Source organism: Tursiops truncatus, chromosome 11 (assembly GCF_011762595.2).
Source record: "Tursiops truncatus isolate mTurTru1 chromosome 11, mTurTru1.mat.Y, whole genome shotgun sequence".
Classification (NCBI taxonomy): Eukaryota; Metazoa; Chordata; class Mammalia; order Artiodactyla; family Delphinidae; genus Tursiops; species Tursiops truncatus.
The window spans coordinates 59,753,367-59,772,501 of NC_047044.1; the positions used below are offsets into that span (position 1 = coordinate 59,753,367).

At 43.9% G+C, this 19,135-nt stretch overlaps 1 long non-coding RNA gene across 1 annotated transcript in view; it reads right to left on the reverse strand.

Annotated features, from left to right (window-relative positions):
- LOC117314238 (uncharacterized) overlaps positions 1–19,135 on the reverse strand; it is a 160,098-nt gene that overhangs the window by 104,315 nt on the left and 36,648 nt on the right. The window contains exon 4 of the long non-coding RNA XR_004528957.2: positions 9,995–10,056. This is a non-coding gene — a long non-coding RNA (uncharacterized lncRNA). The remainder of the gene's footprint in view (positions 1–9,994; positions 10,057–19,135) is intronic.

The following is a 19,135-nucleotide window of genomic DNA, read 5'->3' on the forward strand; positions in this document are numbered from 1 at the left end:
ACACCCACGCTGCTGGTCCACAGACCATACTTTGAAGAGCAAGGATCCAGATGACTGTAGCAGTTTCTACAAGAGTTTCCCAGGAAGAGTCCATCCATCCATCTCCATCTGTCTATCTACCCTCCAGACGGCAATGAGAACCATATCTCATACATTTCTGATTCAGGAATCTCCCTCCGTGGCACAACACACAACACAAGCCTGGCTCATAAATTCCACTTCGAAGGCGACAAAACATCCCTCACCAGAGTCCCATGCTTTCGTCACTCTTAAGGTCCATGCAGCCTAGAATTGCTGTCTCGTTTCTTTTCCAACTCACCTATCCGTCTTTTATTTCCCACATTGCTCTACAGGCACCCTCCTCCAGGAAGCATCTCTTGACCAACATCTCTTTCTCAGTTTCTACTCATACCTTCCACTTCCACAGTAATGATGTCTCAGTCCCCATCTAGTTATTAATTCCTCCTAGTTTAGTCCCAGTCTTTCTCCCCAGAGAATCTTAGGTGCTCTCACAACGTTTTTACACCTGTCTCTCAAAAAAGCATCTAAAGGAGTTGGCAAGTATTTGGGTAACCCTGCCTTGAGCAAGTTTCCCTGGTGTCACCTACTCCTTGTTGGGAGTATCAGAAATCCCACAAGTAAGAGAGTCACTTCCCATATCTCCCTCCGGGGGCAGGCCCCGTACATACGTATAATACAATAGGAAAACACTGGCCCTTCGGTGCCAGAGCATAAAACTCTGACTGCTTCAGGAAAGATGCCTATTGTGCCCACGCTGGAGCCAGTCTAGTCTTCAGGGATTCTCTGAAGTCAAGTAGAGTGGGTTAGGCCTTCTAGCAATTTTGCTACTTCCTGCTCCTCCCCAAATTCCATGGAATTAGGTGCAGGGGAACCAAGGGAGGTCTTTCAGGCATTCTCCTGCCCCAGGGTTGGATTATACCTTGTCACTCTTCGAATGAACACTATTCTCACTGTTGGGTCTAAAGGAAGGAGAGAACCTAGTCCCTGCCCTGAACAAAATTCCACTATGATGGAGTAGACAGGAGAGTCACCAGGACTCAGGCATAGCCGAACAAAGGCAAAATTAGAAACAGCTGAGTACAGTTCTAGACGGAGGAAGGGATGGGGAGAAATACTGTTTGTTAAAGAAGTCTCCTAGAAGATCTTTGTAAAGGAGTTTTAAAGGCTAGGGTAGCCTGAAAGGAAAGAAAATCTTTTATACCAAAGAAATGTATAAGATTCAGTTCAATTAAATAGGTATTTATTAGGGTCTTCCCTGGTGGCGCAGTGGTTGAGGGTCCGCCTGCCGATGCAAGGGACACGGGTTCGTGCCCCGGTCCGGGAAGATCCCACATGCCGCGGAGCGGCTGGGCCCGTGAGCCATGGCCGCTGGGCCTGTGTGTCCAGAGCCTGTGCTCCACGACGGGGGAGGCCGCAACAGTGAGAGGCTCGCATACCACACACACAAAAAAAGGTATTTATTAAATGTTCATTATGCGCTGGGCACCTAGCTGGATGCTATGGGAGAATGAACAAGATACACTCCTTACCTGTGATCTACAATCTAGGGACAAAATTAAGAAAATAAAGACACACAGATAACTACTGTATTTTCATTGAGGTGCTTTATTAAGTGAAGCTAAGTGTTTGAAGGGAGGCTTTGTTTCTCTCACTTCATCTTTACATGTGGAGGGGCTTCAGCAGGAGCTTTGGTTTTCAAAGTGTGACCCCTGGACCAGCAGCATCAGCATACCTGGGAAATTGCTAGGACTTCAAATTCTGGGCCCCATCCAGACCCTCTTAAATTTGAAACCCGGGGGGTGGGACCTAGCCGTCTGTGTTTTAACAAGCCCTTCAGGTGATGCTGATAACACTCTAAGCTTGAGAACCACCGAGCAGAGTAATACTCCTAGCCTCTCTCCCCACTACCCCCCAGGGACCTCTTTGATTTGAAGAGACAGCACTGAGCACGCCCAGCTCAGCCTCTTCTAGGCTTCTTGTTGGTTTCTTTTTTTTTTTTTCCAGAGCCAGTCTGCCCACAGAACACATGCACTCCAACCTGTTCATACACGAGAAAATCTAATAAAAGGAGGCTCTATCCTGGGGTAGAGGCGGGTGTTTGTTCAGCACTACCTGTGATGAAGTCTAAGTCTGCCTAATTTAGTGATGCGTTATTAGCAAGTGGATTCGGCAGATCTTAATAACTAGATGCAGATCTAAAGCTTACTGTTTAATCACCTGTCTGTCTCTACCTCTTGATTATCAATTAGTTCCAAATACGGGAGGGGGGAAATGGGTGTTATTTATTGTACCCCTCAAACTCTGACAATGGGTTATAGTGAAAAGTGGGCAGGATGCAGGTTCAGATTGCTTGTAGTAGAGAGACCTAGTTAAGAGAGTAAGGGCAGAAGAACCAGAGGAGATCCACCACCCATCTCTCACATTAGAGATAAAGTAACAAGGCACTGAAGGAATTGAGTGGCTTGTTCAAGGTCATATTGCTAGTTAGCAGAAACAAGACTAGAACCCAGCACACTTGGCGCTCAGCTGTGCACTTTCTGAGCAGGTGGACCAAAGCAGAATATGAGAGAGAAACAAGAAAGTGTTTTAATGTCCAAGAATACAGATATCACCAAGCAAAAGAACCAACCCCAGAATTTTCAGCATGAGTAGTGGGTTCAAAGTCAAAATGCTTTGTGCTCGTAGGAAAACTCTGGCTCCAATGCGTCTGTGCACGTTGCCCCTTCCCTCGGCCAAGGCTGAAGCTGCACAGCCTGCTCAGTGTGTTCTGAACACTGCTTTGCTCTCCTGTGCTTCTCCTCGTGTTATTCTCTCTGCCTAGAATTGTCCCCCTGCCCCCGTGTGTGGCAAAATCTTATCCATCCTTTAAGAGAGCCAACTCAAGAGCCATTCCTCTACAGAGTCTTCTCTGATCACACCAATCAGCCCTCTCCACTGTGCCAGCCAAAACTTATCATTCTCCACTCTGAATTCCCAAGATGCTTTATTTTTATATAACTTATGACACTTATCACTTTCTACTTTGTGTTGCAACTATGCTTCATCTCTTGCATCAGAATATAAGCTCCTTAAGGGCAGGGGCCATATTTCGTCTTATATGTGCTATCCGTCCATAATGCCTAAGAGGTGGTGCACAATAAATATTTACTGAACCTATTATTCAATCAACCAACCAAAATTCAGAAGTCACATGTCACCTGTCGCAGCCCAAATATCACAGAAACTGACACCAAAGGACGCCACAGAAAAATCAACACTGCTCTCCCCCCAGAAAAAGTGCCAAATACCTCCCAACATTCTGCTTTTTTACGCACCACATGACATAATCCCATTTGGGTTCGTCTAACTCATGTAGCTTCATGTACTAATTAAGCTGTAAGACACAACAGGGCATGAATTTATTGTGCAATAATTCACATGCGGGATGTTTGCGCAGTGCTTGGGCGTGAGTTATGACACATTAATTCACGGCCTAGAGGGCCTCATTGCAATTACAGAACCATTTTTTAAATATCATCTGGATTTAAAGTATAAATATTGGTCCCCTCGGTCTTAAAACCCTTAGCCCCAAAAATGCAGCTAGCCGAGGTCAGATGTCACATTGGCCCCCTTTCCCCTCATTCTGCATTACACATGTAGCTGTACCGATGGCAAAGAATGCACAGTCCAACCCTGCACCTCACTCACCTAGGACCACAGGGGCACTGGGAACAGAGAGGAAGAGGGAGAAAGGGGCAGGGACTAACTACCTGCAGGAACAAGAGGAACTGGCTGTTGGGTAAGAAAACACGGAAGAAATGGATGCAGCAGCCAACTAGGGGTCCATTACTGAGAAAGGAGAAGAGCCAGAAAGGACATTTTATAAATTCTGACATTCAGTAAACCTCACCCAAAGCAACCAAGCAAAATTCACTACCGTTTTTTATGTCCACAGTTAGGAGAGTGTGATGGGTAGGCAGAGAAGAAATAAGTCACCTGGCTCAGTAACTCACAGCCGAAAACAATTCCTTCTGTCTGCTCTCTCCCCAGGGTTCTGGGAGAGAAGGTGAGCTCACTTCTGCAGATGACTCCCCTCGCTGGCCACACTGTGTTCCGTAAACACCCTGTGCCATCTGTAATGTCAGCTGCCAGCCACCTGGAGAATCTGCCCTGCTCTGTGAGCTTGTATTAAAACACTCACTTATAACTCCCTATTAATTTTTCACGAGGAGTTATTTTTAACTCGCTCAGACCATTGTCTGAATATGCCAAATAGATTTTCTTAATGAAAGGAGCCCAGCAGTGTGGTTCCTCTTTCCCTCTACTCCCCTACTGCTATTCAAATGGTCCCCTCCTCACAGGGAGCAGGGCTTCAGATGAACAATTCACAGCAATGCCCCGGAAATTAGGAGCAGAGAACACCCAGCTGGGCAGCCCACACTCTCCTCCCTACTCCGGGTTTGGTTTTGAGAGAATTTCAGGAAATGTTGTCAGAGGTTTTCAAAGACAGAAAGATCAAGTCAACATTGAAAAGTCTCGTCTATAGATCATCAAAAGGGACCGTCAGGTTATTGGGTCAGGCATTCCTTCTAGAAATCCAGCTAGACTCCTTTGTTTGCCATTCACCAGTCCCAATATTATGATTAACTCGCAAACAAGAGAGGTAGATAAAGAGAGTCGATTCTTAACTCAGGGAACCTTTCTAAACTATAAATTCGATTGAGTTGCCCCACCATCACCAGTACCAACAACAACAACAACAATAACACCAGCTTAAAACCCTTCAGTGGTTCCCCACTGCCCTCAGGATAAAACCCAAACTTCTTAGCACAGTGCTTCCTTTCTTCTCAGTCTGACCCACGCTTATTCCTCTAGCCTCAGCCCCTTCCAGTGGCCGCTCCGGCAGCCCACTTCTAGGCTCACCCTGTTTCCTTGCCTCTAAAGCTTCCTTGGCCCCCTCTGTTTAGCTAACTCCTACTTATCTGTCAATTCCCAGCTCAGAAACTGCTTCCCCAGGAAGCCTCCCCTGACTCTTGGGCTGGAATAAGTTGCCCTTCCTTCGTACTCTCACAGCACCATTTGCCATTTATCATAAGGTATCAAAATTCCAGTTTAGCGACCTGTGTCCTCCACTAGACTGTGAGTTAAGCACTCAATAAATATTTGTTGAGCAAATACACAAACGGAGAAGAGAAACCCTGAAAAAACGCGTAACCCAGAATTCCTATTTACTCAACTTTGAGATACATACTTTGTAGCCAAGCAACCTTTGTAAATCTGACGCAAGTAAATTATAAATGGTATTACATTCCTGGTAGAAGGCAATCAAAATGAAAAGTGTGAAGCGAAAACCAACTGTGATAAAACCTTGACCGCAGATAATTCATGGCATGTATAAGCCACACATAGGTGATAAAGAATTGTTTGCCTTTGGGGAAACTCATTTTAGAAATATCAGGCTGCTCTGGGTGACAGGGAACTAACGACCCAGGCCCGATTAGAGAATCTCCACTTTTCTGAAGATACCATGCTCAACCCCTAGAGTCTAGGTAGGACACCCCCTAAGGCAGAAGTTCTCACTTTGGGAGACAGAAGGAAGCATAATGGAGACACCTGGGGACCCGTTTCAAACTTTATATCCTCACCCTCTGGACATTCTTTTCAAACTAGCCCCTTACTTCCCATGACTACTCTAAACCATCCCAAGGGACAAGGAACTGTCCTCAATTTAAATAGGAAGAGATTCTAAAATCATCCTTCACAGGAAGGCAACACAGTTAAGAGTAAACGCTCTGCAGGTAGACCACTTAAGTTCAAATCTCAGCTCAGCCTCATAGCTGGGTGACTCTGGATAAATTATTTAAATGTCTCTGTGCTTTAGTTTCCACAACCGTCAAATGGGAGTAAAAGTAAATACCTCCTAGGGTTATTGTGAGGATTAAGTGAACTAATGCTTGCAAAGTACTTATTTCAGTGCCTAGCAAACAATATGTACTTAATATAATCTACCTAATATTTAATATTAAAATCCGATCCAAAGTCTCCAAACTTTGAAAATCAGTTAGTCTTTATAAATGTCTAGCCTCAGAATCATCTTCTAAAACTTGAGCTTCTTAGCTAGCCCTCGTGAGAAAATGAAAGCAGGCTTATTCCATATAATTTGTCTTGAAGCTCTAAGGACTAGAATTAGACACCCTCACACATATTGGTGCTAAACACCTCAGGGGTTCCTAGGCTTACCGAGTTAGACCACATTGAAAAATGCAAGGCTCAGACGTAATAATAACAACAACAACAATAATAATAACGGCTGACATTTATGAACATTTACTATGTGCACTGTTATTAAGTATTTTACCTCTACGTCCTCACAACAGTCCTAAGATACAAGTCTTGTTACTGCCTCCATTTCACATGTTAGGAAACTGAGGCTTAGACGAGTTAAAAAAAAAACTGTGCAAATCACAGAGACGGCAAATGATGGAGCCAGGATTTGAATAAAAATTATCTGCTACCAAAACTCAAGGTGGACAACTCTGCCATCCTGCCCTCCTTCCCTATGGCTACTGTGCACAGCTTGCATTCAACATCCCAGTTTCTAAAATGGGCAGAGATTGAGAGAAAGGCCACAGTTCCCTTCTTGTGGCTCCTTGAACCCCAAGAATTTTGTCTTCTGTCCAACTAGCCCAGAAGAGGAAGATAGCATGAATAGTGATAATAATAATAATGATAATCAGAATAGTAGTATCTTTGCCTGTGGATGCCTCATCTTATTTCTAGACGAGTCAATACTGGGTACTATAGTAGTAAGAGCAAAGAACATTATGTCAAAAATTCTGGATGTGGGCCCTGGCTCTTCTATTTGAATATAAACTTGGATAACTTGCTTAATCTCTCTAAGCCTCAGATTCCTTATCCATAAAATGGGAATAATAATAATCCTTACTGGATCCACATGAGAATTAAATAAGATACAAACTGTCACACCCTGTTTGTGGGAGTGTAACTGGGACCGCCATCCTGAAGCACTATCTTAGTGGAATTAAGTAAGCACACACCCTGGGACCCAACGATCCCGCTCTGAGGTATACACCCAAGGAAACTCTCTCCTGGGTCCATAAGAGGCCCACATGTGGACGTTCATCACAGCACTGCTTGCGGTAGGAAGAAGTTGGAGGCAACCCAAGCATCTATTACTAGAGGAACATATAAGTAAAATGTGCTGTATGGACACGATGGAATATTACACAGCAAACAGAGATAATGAAGCAGATTTACATATAGCGGCATGGGGAGATTTTAGAAACAATGTTAAAGGGGAAAAGTAAAAAGCAGGATGAGGTATATAGCACAATGCCATTTATGTAAATTTTAAAAAGCCAAAACGGAACTTCCCTGGTGGCGCAGTGGTTAAGAATCCTTCTGCCAATGCAGGGGACAAGGGTTCGAGCCCTGCTCCGGGAAGATCCCACATGCCCGTGCACCACAACTACTGAGCCTGCACTCTAGAGCCCACGAGCCACAACCACTGAAGCCCGTGCGCCTAGAGCCCATGCCCTGCAACAAGAGAAACCACAGCAATGAGAAGCCCACGCACCGCAACACAGAGTAGCCCCCGCTCCCTGCAACTAGAGGCCACAACTAGAGAAAGCCCGCACACAGCAACGAAGACCCAACGCAGCCAAAAATAAATAAGTAAATAAAATTTAAAAATAAATAAATTTAAGAATAAAAAGGCCAAAATAACACTGTATATTTTTAAGAATACACATATTTCTGCTAAAAAATGTACAGAACATGTCATTCCTCTGCTCAAAACCTTCCACTGGTTTCTCTTTATATTCAGAGTATAAGCTAAAGTCTGTGTTTCCAATGGCCTAAAAAGTCCTACCTGACTTGCCACTGACCCAGCTACCTCTCAGCCTTGTTTCTCTCTCTTCTCACTCATTTTGCTCTAGCCCCTAGCCTCCTAACATTCTGGCCCCCTAACATACCAAGCAAGACTCTACCTCAGGGCCTTTGCACTTGCTGTCTCCTGTACCTGGACCACTCCTACCCAGGTATCCAAACGGTTGGTACCTTACCTGCATTTGGTGAAATAGCACCTTTTTAGTAAATCCTTTCTATTTTTTTTTTTTTTTTTTTTTTTTTTTTTGCGATACGCGGGCCTCTCACTGCTGTGGCCTCTCCCGTTGCGGAGCAGAGGCTCCGGATGCACAGGCTCAGCGGCCATGGCTCACGGGCCCAGCCGCTCCGCGGCATGTGGGATCTTCCCGGAGCGGGGCACAAACCCATGTCCCCTGGATCAGCAGGCAGACTCTCAACCACTGCGCCACCAGGCAAGCCCAGTAAGTCCTTTCTTAATCACCCCACAAAAAACTTCAATCCACTCCCAACCACCCACAACCCACTTTATCCCCCTGTCCTTTTTTTCCATAGCACTTATCACTATTTAAGTTACTATATGTTTGTTCATGATTTGTCTCACTCCACTAGAATATGTAAGCTCCATGAAGGCAGGAATTTTGCATGGTTTTGTTCACGGCTGTATTCCCAGCACCTACAACTGCCTGACACATAGTCGACACTGTACGTTTGTAGAATGGATGAATATATCTAAATAAACATATAGAGCATGGATTGGAAGAGCATTTGTTAAATACACGAAAGCAGGTGCCTCCAGTAAGGAGGGCAAATGAGAATAGAGATGAGAGAGGAAAAGGAAAAACAGAATGAATTGGAAAGGGGCCTGACACAAACAATGATGCTAATGTGCCATGAACTGGGGAGGTGACTGACTCAATTCTGTGCCCTTGAGGGTCAATAAAGGAATTGTATGAGATGATGTAGTGAGAGCACCTGGTGCAGAGCCTGATGAATGGCAGACACTCAATTGATTTAAACTGAAGAGGACTCAGAATCCTGTAGTTGTCAGGATGTGGAGTATACAAAGAAGGGATACCAGCTAGAAAGAAAGCGAAGAACAAGGGAAGATGGGGCACCCCTCCTACTAGCTCCCTGGGCACCCCTTTCCCTTCTCCCAGTTCCTCTTCCTCCTTCCATCTCCTTCAACTGTCTTTGGAGGCTCCCATAACTGGCACTAAGGATGCTTATACCCCATTTCTGTCTGGGAAACTGTGCTCGGGCACCCACCTCTCAACAAAGAATAGAACAGTGGTTCTTAACAATTTCTGAGTCACAGGCCCCTTTGAGGCCACTCAACTCAGAGAGACGTCACACACTCCTCTGAAGTCCATCCGTGGATGCTGAGCAACAATTCCAGATGAGGAACCTCTGAATGGCAGGGTCAGAGACGGGCAAGATTGTGATAATTTCTGTTTCCCTCAACTTTGTTACACAGGAACATCCTTGGGCCCCTCCCTCTTTTACTGAAGATGAGTGAAAGTGGACCTACAGACGAAGTATGAAGATAACAGGAAAGGGACTTCCCTGGTGGTCCAGTGGTTAAGACTCCATGCTCCCAATGCAGGGGGCCCGGGTTCAATCCCTGGCTGGGGAACTAATATCCCACATACCGCAACTAAGCCCACGCGCCGCAACTGCTGAGCCCGCGCACCCTAGAGCCCACGCACCAAAACTAGAGAAGCCCACTGATGCAACTAGAGAAGGCTGCATGCTGCAATGAAGACCCAGCGCAGCCTTAATTAATTTATTTATTAATTAACAAATAGGGTGATGTAAAAAAAAAAAGAAAAGAAGATACCGGGAAAACAAACTGAAGAACAAAACAAATGGGAATTACAAAATATTATGTATAAAATAAGCTATAAGGATATATTGTACAACACAGGGAATATAGCCAATATTTTAGAATAACTATAAATGGAGTATAAAATTGTGAATCACTATATTGTACACCTGTAACTTACATAATATAATACAGCAACTATACTTCAGTAAAAAAATGGGAATTAAACAATCGTATTTTATCACTCAAACAGAAGCAGGCAGAACAGACGAATAAACAACATACCTTACAGAAGAAATAGCAAACACCTGATGGGGAATCCTGAGAACGTCTACCTTCAACCCAGCCTATAACAATAAACAGAAACATCTTCCTCAAATGCAATGTTCAGAAATGCCCTTTCCCTGCACAATAATCTGTGAATAGTCCAATCATTCCAAGTATTCCAATAATCTGGAATTCAGTCCAGACTCTTCAACCCAGCTGTCAGAGTCCTTCCCTAATTCTACCTCCTCCCCAGCCTCAGGCCCATCACCTCATTCCTAACTCAGCTCCTTACATCTTGGCTTACCCTCCATGCAATGAGCCTTTGTTCTGTGTGAGTTACTTGCCCTGCCAGCGATGCCCTCCTCACTCGTCTCTGTCAGTCTTGACCCTATAGCTCTGCTTAATCCTATTCTACTACCCTCCCCACCACTCCTAGAAAGCCTTTCTTAAACCATCTCCCAATCTCCAACATTCTTCCCCATCCCACCAGCACTTATAGCTAGCCCTGATTCTCAGCTGAAATAAATATTCCCTTTCCGTCTGGTGGTTCCCTTGGTGTGTCCCTTAAACTCCTTTATAGTCTAAAAGCTCCCAGAGGGCAGGGTCAGAATCCATGTACCTCCTCTTTCTGAATTCCACACTCCCACCCCTCAATCCTCTCTACCCAGGGCATGGATCTGCTCATAATTGTACCAGGCAACCAAAAGAGGCATTTAGGACAGAGAACATATAGATGTATTGAACATATAGATGTATTGATTGACTACTAAACCTTGAGATTCCTAGAAGTAGGAAAAAAAAATATTTTAAGAGAGAAAGGGCCAGAGAGAGGTGGAAACAGGAGTCGAAAACATGCACAATCATCTATTTCAAGAGCATTTCCTAAGGACATTTCCTAATGAGGGCCCTGGGCCTGTGAATCTCAGTTTAATTAGGAAACAGTCTCTCCCAGAGGAGATGCTTCACGCAAGGGAGGTGCTTAAAGAAATGATGAGAGAGCCCAGGGAACAGGAAGCCAGCTTGTGTGAATTCCAGAATGCCCTCTGCTTCCTCCTTCCCTCCCCCCTCTCCCTATGTTTCAGCTCTGAGCTCATTCCAAACTCCAAAACAAAAGTTCCATCCCGAGTAGCCAAGAAAACCCATGTCAAATCCAACAATCCACACACGAAATTCCAGGCTGTCCTGCTTTCCCAGACAACCCCACCCACCTTCCTTCACCCTGGAGGTCATTGTGTTCACTCCTCTGTCTCTAAGAAGGGCACTGCCCTCCCTCTGGGCCTTTCCTTTTCAAAACATTTGTCCAAGGCAGTAAGTTCCACTGGTTCCCTTGGATGGGTGTTAAGAAACCTGCCAATCAAGAAGTTTGGCCTCATGGCTCCTGCCGAATAGCTTCAAATATAGTTTGGATCCAAGTTGCTTTGCTAGAAGTTTGATCAAGACTTGAGAGAGGAAGGCTAACGAGGCTATTAATTATTTTTAGGTCTCAGCATTTCAGAGAAGTGGACTTTAAATGTCACATTTCCAGAGATTATATCAATCCTCTGTATGCAAGTACGGCTCCTTTTCTGACCCCAAACTCTATGAGTTTTCTCATCCTCCTTAAAATTTCCAGAGAATGAAAGCTCCCAGAACCAATCAAACCAGTGTCTCCCAAACAAAGAAGTACAAACTTTCTGGGTATCTGAGTTTCCCCAGAGTTTCCAAAGTCCTAACTCAAGCACCCTTGCAACTCTGGTAGGGGCAGTCAGGAATCCAAGAGCACAGGCTTCGAGTTCAAGGTGAAAGGTTTAAATAATCATTAGTGTGGTGTATGTAGTAGACCAACACTTCCAGTTGGGAACAGTTGACAATACACATGAGAAGGTAAATAGAGCAAAAGCCACCACGAAAACTGATCCAAATCTCATATCCAAGGTTAGAAGAAATTAGTTAATCAAGGCAAATGAAAAACGGAATCTTCCCATTTCTTTTCTGTTTGTGCCTGCTCTGTCTCTAGTCGTGGTCATTCATTCATTCAACAAATATGTACTGGCCCCCAACTATTTAGCACCGAGGATACAGCAAAGAAAAAAACACAAAATCCCTCCAATCAAGTTGTTTACATTCCTGCAGGAGGAAGCAGACAGTAAACAAATAAGTAAAAAGAATACATATTGTGTTGGATTGCAATCAGTGCTGCAGAGAAAAGTAAAGCAAGAAAAGGTTAGAGTGGGAGTTGCAATGTTAAAATGGGTGGTCCAAGAAGGCCTCACTGAGAAGATGACATTTCACCAAAGATCAGAAGCAGGTGAGAGAACAAGCCACGATGCAGATCTCAGAGAAGAGCAAGTACAAAGACCTTGGCCATTTTTTAAATGAATTTTTTTATTATGGTAAAATACACATAAGATAAAATTTATCGTTTGAGCCACTTTTAAGTGCACAGTTCTGTGGCATTAAGTCCATTCACGCTGTTGTGCAACTATTACCACCATCCATCTCCAGACCTTTTTCATCTTCCTCAACTGAAATTCTGTCCATTAAACAGTAATTCCCCAACCCTTCCTCCCCACCAGCCCCTGGCAACCGCCATTCTATTTTCTGTCTCTATGAATTTGGTCCCTCTAGGGACCTCATACAAGAGGAATCATCCAATATTGTCCTTTTGTGATCAGCTTATTTCACTTAGCATAACATCTTCAGGGTTCATCCACGTCGTAGCATGTACCAGAATATCCTTCCTTTTTAAGGCCGAATAATATTCCACTGTGTGTATATACCACATTTTTTTGTTTATCCGTTGAAGGGCATTTGGGTTGTTTCACCTTTTGACTGTCATGAATAGTGCTGCTGTGAACATGGGTGTACAAATAGCTTCTTGAGTCCCTGCTTTCAGTTCTTTTGAATACATACCCAGAAGTGGGAATGCTGGATCATATGGTAATTGTATGTTTAATTTTTTGAGAAATCATCATACCATTTTTCCACGGTGGCGGTCCCATTTCACATTTTCATCAGCAGAGCAGCACAAGGGCTCCAACTTCTCCACATCCTCACCAACACTTGTTATTTTCTGTTTTTTTAAATAACAGCCATCCATCCCAATGGGTGTGAGGCAGTACTGCCCGCTTTTGAGGAGTAACAAGGAGGCCCGTGGGGCTGGTGCAGAGTGGGTGAGGGGGAAGCAGCAGGGGATGAGGTCAGAGAGAAAGCAGCAGGCCAGAGCCTTCTCAGGCTCAGTAGGGCCTGAGAGTCACTGTGAAGATTGTGGCTTTTACTCTGGGTGTGATGGGAACCCTAGATAAAGTGATAGTTTTGTATGTTGGCTTTGAACTAAGTATTTGGTTCTCAGACTAAAGAATAGTCCTCCAGAGTTTGAAAACGAGGCACGGAGAGAAGTTAGATGTCCGGTGCTTCTGACAACACAATGAGGGCTGCACAAGCTGAGATTCTCCCATCTGCCTCTCTCTCTAGGTACAAAAGAAGAGATGTCACACATCCTTCATGGGAGATTAACGTGATGGATCGCTCTCATCAAAGTTGTTCCCTTTATGGATTATCTTTAGCCAGGATTCCATCTCTTAAAAATCAAACAGAAGTCATCTTGGTGTCATTCACTCCTTTAGATTAACCCCTCCATGACTGTGGATAATCAAGCGCTGACATGGAGAGAAAGGGTGCTTTTTCTGGAAACTGGGAAAATTGAGGGCTGCAAAGACAGGGGTAGGTGGGTTCTCAGAAAAGGGGCAGGAACAATGTGAATCAGGCACTCACAAGCCTTTCAGAATTAAATGGATGAATTCAGTCCCAAGCCCCAGATGCCTCAGGAAGGATTGTCAGAAATGTCTGAGATGATAAGAGCTAGGGAGAGAAAGGGCCCCAAAGGGAAGGCTGAAAACACATTTTCGAGAGGCAAAGAGTACCTCTCATAACCTCGCTTCCCCCAGGCGACAGGGATGAAAGCTTCTACATCAAAATGAGAAGTCCAAGGAGTTATAGATTTTCTCAACAATAAATAACTTGGAGAGAATGGCCGCCCAACCACCGTTTATAAATGTTAGAAAATACACACTTGTGCTGGGTGGGGGGGTGGTGGAAGGTAGAGAAGGAGAGAATTATGGGGTTGTCCCCTCTGGGAAAGGAGGAGGGACAGAAATCAATTTTCACTATGGCATTCTTAGGATTCAAATGGGGAGGGAAGTTTGGTAAAATCTGGAAACCTAAATAACTAATTTCTCTCCACAAGAAAGCAGGCCATGGACTCCTAGATTTTGTGTGTTTTTCTTTCCATCGGAAACCAACTTATTCATCCTCTTCTCTGAACGCAGTGTGATCGCCAACCCCCAACCCGGGGTAGAGAAGCCGCAGCTCGCCTCACGTCACAGTACCTAGTTCACTTCCCTTCTCTGTGGTCTCATCACAGAGGTCTTGGGTTACCTTTTTTAAGCCCCCAAACATTTATAATAAAAGTGGGACTAGGATAGAGGAGAAGGCTGTTCTTCCCGCTCTCCTCAGGTAGAAAAATAATGGACCTAAAGGGCAGTGAAAGTTTTAGGTCACTTATTCATTCATTCAGTAACTATTAAGACCTTCTAATCGCCAGTCATTGTGCTTGGTATGATGGACACAGCAGGGAGGAAAAAGATGTTCCTTGCCTACATGGTACTCACTGTCTTTAAGAATGTTTCTATAACAGACTTGTGGTGGCCAAGGCGGAGGTGGGGCTGGGGGAGGGATGGAGTGGGAGTTTGGGATTAGCAGATGCAACTATTATATACAGGATGGATAAACAACAAGGTCCTACTGTATAGCACAGGGAACTATATTCAATATCCTGTGATAAACCATAATGGAAAAGAATATGAAAAAGAATGTATATGTATGTATAACTGAATCACTGTGCTGTATGGCAGAAACTAACACAACATTGTAAATCAACTATACTTCAATAAAATTTTTAGAAGAATGTTCTTGTATACTATCCTGCTCAAAATGCGTAACCTGAATCAAACAATCAGTCTACAAAACAACTTTCTACAGAAAGTTGACTTTCTACAGAACAACTGACCTATAATCTTCAAAACTGTCAATGTCAGAAATGACGGGCTGAAGAACTATTCCAGATTAAAGGAGAATAAAGAGACATGACAATGAAAAGCAATGCATAACCCTGGATTGGACCTGGATTGGGGAAAAACATTTTACAAGAAAAAACATTATTGGACAATTAGCGAAATTTGCACATAGAGTGTATTTCATATATGTGTATGTATATATGAGCGAGAGCATGCAAGTGTGGCAAAATATGAACCATTGGTCAATCGTGGTTAAAGCTAAGTGGGTGTTAATTATACTATTCTTGAAACTTTTCTGTACATTTGATATTTTTCAAACTAAAGAGTTGGGAGGAAATCAAGAATGTCCCAGTAGTAAAGGTTATGAAGTCTCCTTCCTTGAATGACCTTTATAAACAAGCTGGCCATCACTTTTGTTTGAAGGAAAATCTCACCCAGAACAATCTAGCCCCAAATCAGGAACTTTAGATCAGAGGGGTGGGTAGGAAGATAGAACTCCTTTGCCTTTGATTTACAACCAAAATTGTCAGCAAGTAAAAATGCCTGGAAAGAAACCACAACCTTGGCTCATGTTGGTATGGTTATAAAAACTACATACTGTTATTGTCATTTTGTGGGACTAACACAAATTAATAAATCAGGGCCCTAGACTTGAACTCTGTGAGGCATTGGGGAAGATTTGCAGAGGCTGGAGGCAGAGAAAAATGGTATCTGGAAAAGAGGGATAGCAGGTGTATGTGTAAGAATTACGGAAACCTGGAGAGGGAGGTGAAAGAGAACCAGAATTTTGTTGAGCTGCAGGTAATGCACATATGTTAATTCATTTAACTCCGTAACAACCCAATGAAATAAGTATGATTATTCCACTTTACAGACCGAGAGATTAAATAACTTTCCCAGGATCATATAGCCAATAAAAAGAAGAGTTGGAATTTGAACTCGGTTCTTTGTGACTTCAAAGCCCATGTTCTTTCTACTGCAACACTCTGCCTCCACAAACATTAAAATTAATGGCTATTAATGGAGAATCTGAGCCAATTCTTATCGTAGTGTCCAAGTCAGCCCCTGTCAATGACTTCCCTTTCTCCCCTAACAGATGCTGATGGACCTGGGCTAGAAGTAGTTGGATCATTAAATCTGAAGGCTCCATCTAAACCACGTTCTGCTAAAATCCTAATCCAATTTAGGGCCAAAATGTCTCCAGATTTTCCTTTTAGATGCTAAGAAAGGAGATTCCAAAGCATCCCTGTGGCCATTCCAGTAGTTCCCAGATATAATTTTACATCTAATTATAACTCTTATCCACAACTTTAACCCATCTCCTTTTGCTTGGCTTTTAATGGAAATATAGGCTAATATATCTAGATGTCTATATGTCACCCTTCTGAGACTCTTTTCCTCATGCTATTCCAAATCTTTTCTATTCACTACACCATTCTTGAGAAGAATAAAACCATATTAGAAAGTGCTAGAGAAGGAAATGAAATCTTGATTCTCCTTGGCTAAAGGAAGATGGGGGTGGGGGAGCAAACAATTTTTTAAATGGGAGCCCAGTGGCAGGAAGACGGTTGAAATTTCCCTGACAATCTAAATACCTCCAGATTTGGCCTTCCCAAACCTCAGCCGTCACCCAAGGCTTCCAGATGTTGCCGGCACACACTGTTAGGAAACATCTGTCACAAAGGACAGCCCCAACTGGGACAAAGGAGAGTGGGAAGGCAGACGGTGCCAGTTTAATGAGGATAGTTTAACAAAGCATCTTTTAAGCTTCCTAATTCACTTGGCCATTTGCTCCCCAGACTTGGCTGCCGATCAGGAGCCGACGGGGAATGTTTGCCAGAGAACAGCGACCTCCTCCAGAAGAACCCAGTACCAGAGAAATGTCAGTATGTCAGTCACTCTAAAACATGGTTAACCCCATTCCAGAGCTAAAAATTCATGATGATTCCGGGAGAAAGGAATTCAGCTACATCAGGTCGATCAGTGTGGTGAGACTGTTGTTGACAACCAGAGACTGGACATAGTAGAATATAAAAAATGGGCATTAGGACTTCCCGGCTGGCGCAGTGGTCAAGAATCCGCCTGCCAATGCAGGGGACACAGGTTCGAGCCCTGGTCCGGGAAGATCCCACACACCTTGGAGCAACTAAGCCCATGCGCCACAACTACTGAGCCTGCGTGCCACAACTACTGAAGCCCGCGCGCCTAGAGCCCGTGCTCCACAAGAGAAGCCACCGCAATGAGAAGCCCGCGCACCACAACGAAGAGTAGCCCCCACTCGCCACAACTAGAGAAAGCCCACGCACAGCAACGAAGACCCAATGCAGCCAAAAATTAATTAATTAATTTAAATAATTTTTTTAATGGGCATTAGTGTTCCCATTGTAACCCGTCTGTGACCAGCTCTGAGCTCATAACGCCTAGAACATTCTTAATATTTATTAATCATCCATGGAAATAAGCACAAAGACCAATGGACATCAGGCATCAACACAGACCTCTTAGTCTTTATTTGGGATCTCCTCGTTATTTTGTAAAGGTTATTGTGGAATACGGACTCCAGATAAGAAATAATGGATATTCTGGAAACGCTGTGAGTATAGGAAGATCAACAGAGAAGATAAAGGATTGCCTTTCCATGTTCGTTCCAAAAGGAAGAGAGCTCCAGATGTGTCCAAAGCAGCTTCTAAGGATCCTGATTTTATTCAGGTAAATTGCATTAAAATTTAGATCAAACCTAAGCAATTTCAACTGAAATCATTGGTTTCAGATATTTGGGAATCACTCTCCTAGCCCTCAATTCAATTCAGCTGACATGAAGTCACTTAAACACTCAGCACCTTGTCCCCACTAGACTTCTATCTAGTAGGTTCCTACAGCTTGCAAATACTGTATATCCAGGGCCAGCCTGCAGCCATACTCTCTGGTCCACCCTCCTGGTCCATAAAATTGGTAACTCTAGACAATGAGATGCTCTCAGATCCCACTCCGATTCACTCAGCAGCCATCAGAGAGTGCTGTCCTTCCCTGAACCAGGCTACAGCCCTAAATCACATTCACCCTGACTGCTGCATTGCAGTAGATAACTGAAGTGTGAGTGCCCTCTACCCTCCTTCTAGAAAATGACACGTTCCTCAAGTCTTAAAAAGACACACACACACACACACACACACACACACACACACACACACACACACACACACACACACACACACACACACACCCTTTCTCCCAACCAGACCTGCAGTTTCCAGCTCTCTGTTAAATCTGAACTTCTAAAACTGTATTTCCAGGACTTTCTTTTCACTGTTCTTCTACCTCATACCCCACCTTTTCTGTGGCTCTCTGCTTGAACAGGACACATCTTTCCCCACACGTGAACATCTTGCTGTCATGCACCTCAGCCCTCACACAGACTGTCTCTCTCTGCCTAGAACACCCTATTTCCAAATCTTTTTCAGCATGACCCTCCTTCGGGAAGCTTCTCCAGCCACACCTACAGATATCTGATCTCTCCAGTATGCTCTCCTTGCCCCCTGCTCCCCCCTCCTTAGTGTCCAGTGGTAAACTCACTGGCCTAGAACTTGGCACTGAGAGAATGCCCAGTTGGGGAAAAGAGCGGGAGTAGTGGATGGTGACACGGAGCGGAGGAGTGCAGTTTCAACCTGCGGAAGCTTTCAGCTCACCACTCCTTCTCACTGAAGCCTGAGGTACAAAGAGTCAACTGGCCACAGCCAGGGAAATATAAGTTCCCATAACAAAGTGAAAGTACAAAGGGAATAACCCATATTGTCTGAGACAAAGCACATTATCTGTGACATTTATCATTTGCCCCAGTGTCATCCCCTTGATGTCCAATGACTGAACAGACAGACAACGGAATTTTATTACTTTCATTGCTTTACTTAATTTGGAAAATAAGTCATCTAATGCTTTGCCATTAGGCAACATGATATGATACTCAAACTGCAATAACTAAGCTTAAGATTACACTACAGAAGGGAGAAGTGGTCCAGTAGTCAAATGGTTGGATATTGTTTAGAATAGGATTTTACTTGTTTCGGGAAGATAGGGAGATATGCACAAAATGTCCTTATGTTGTAAG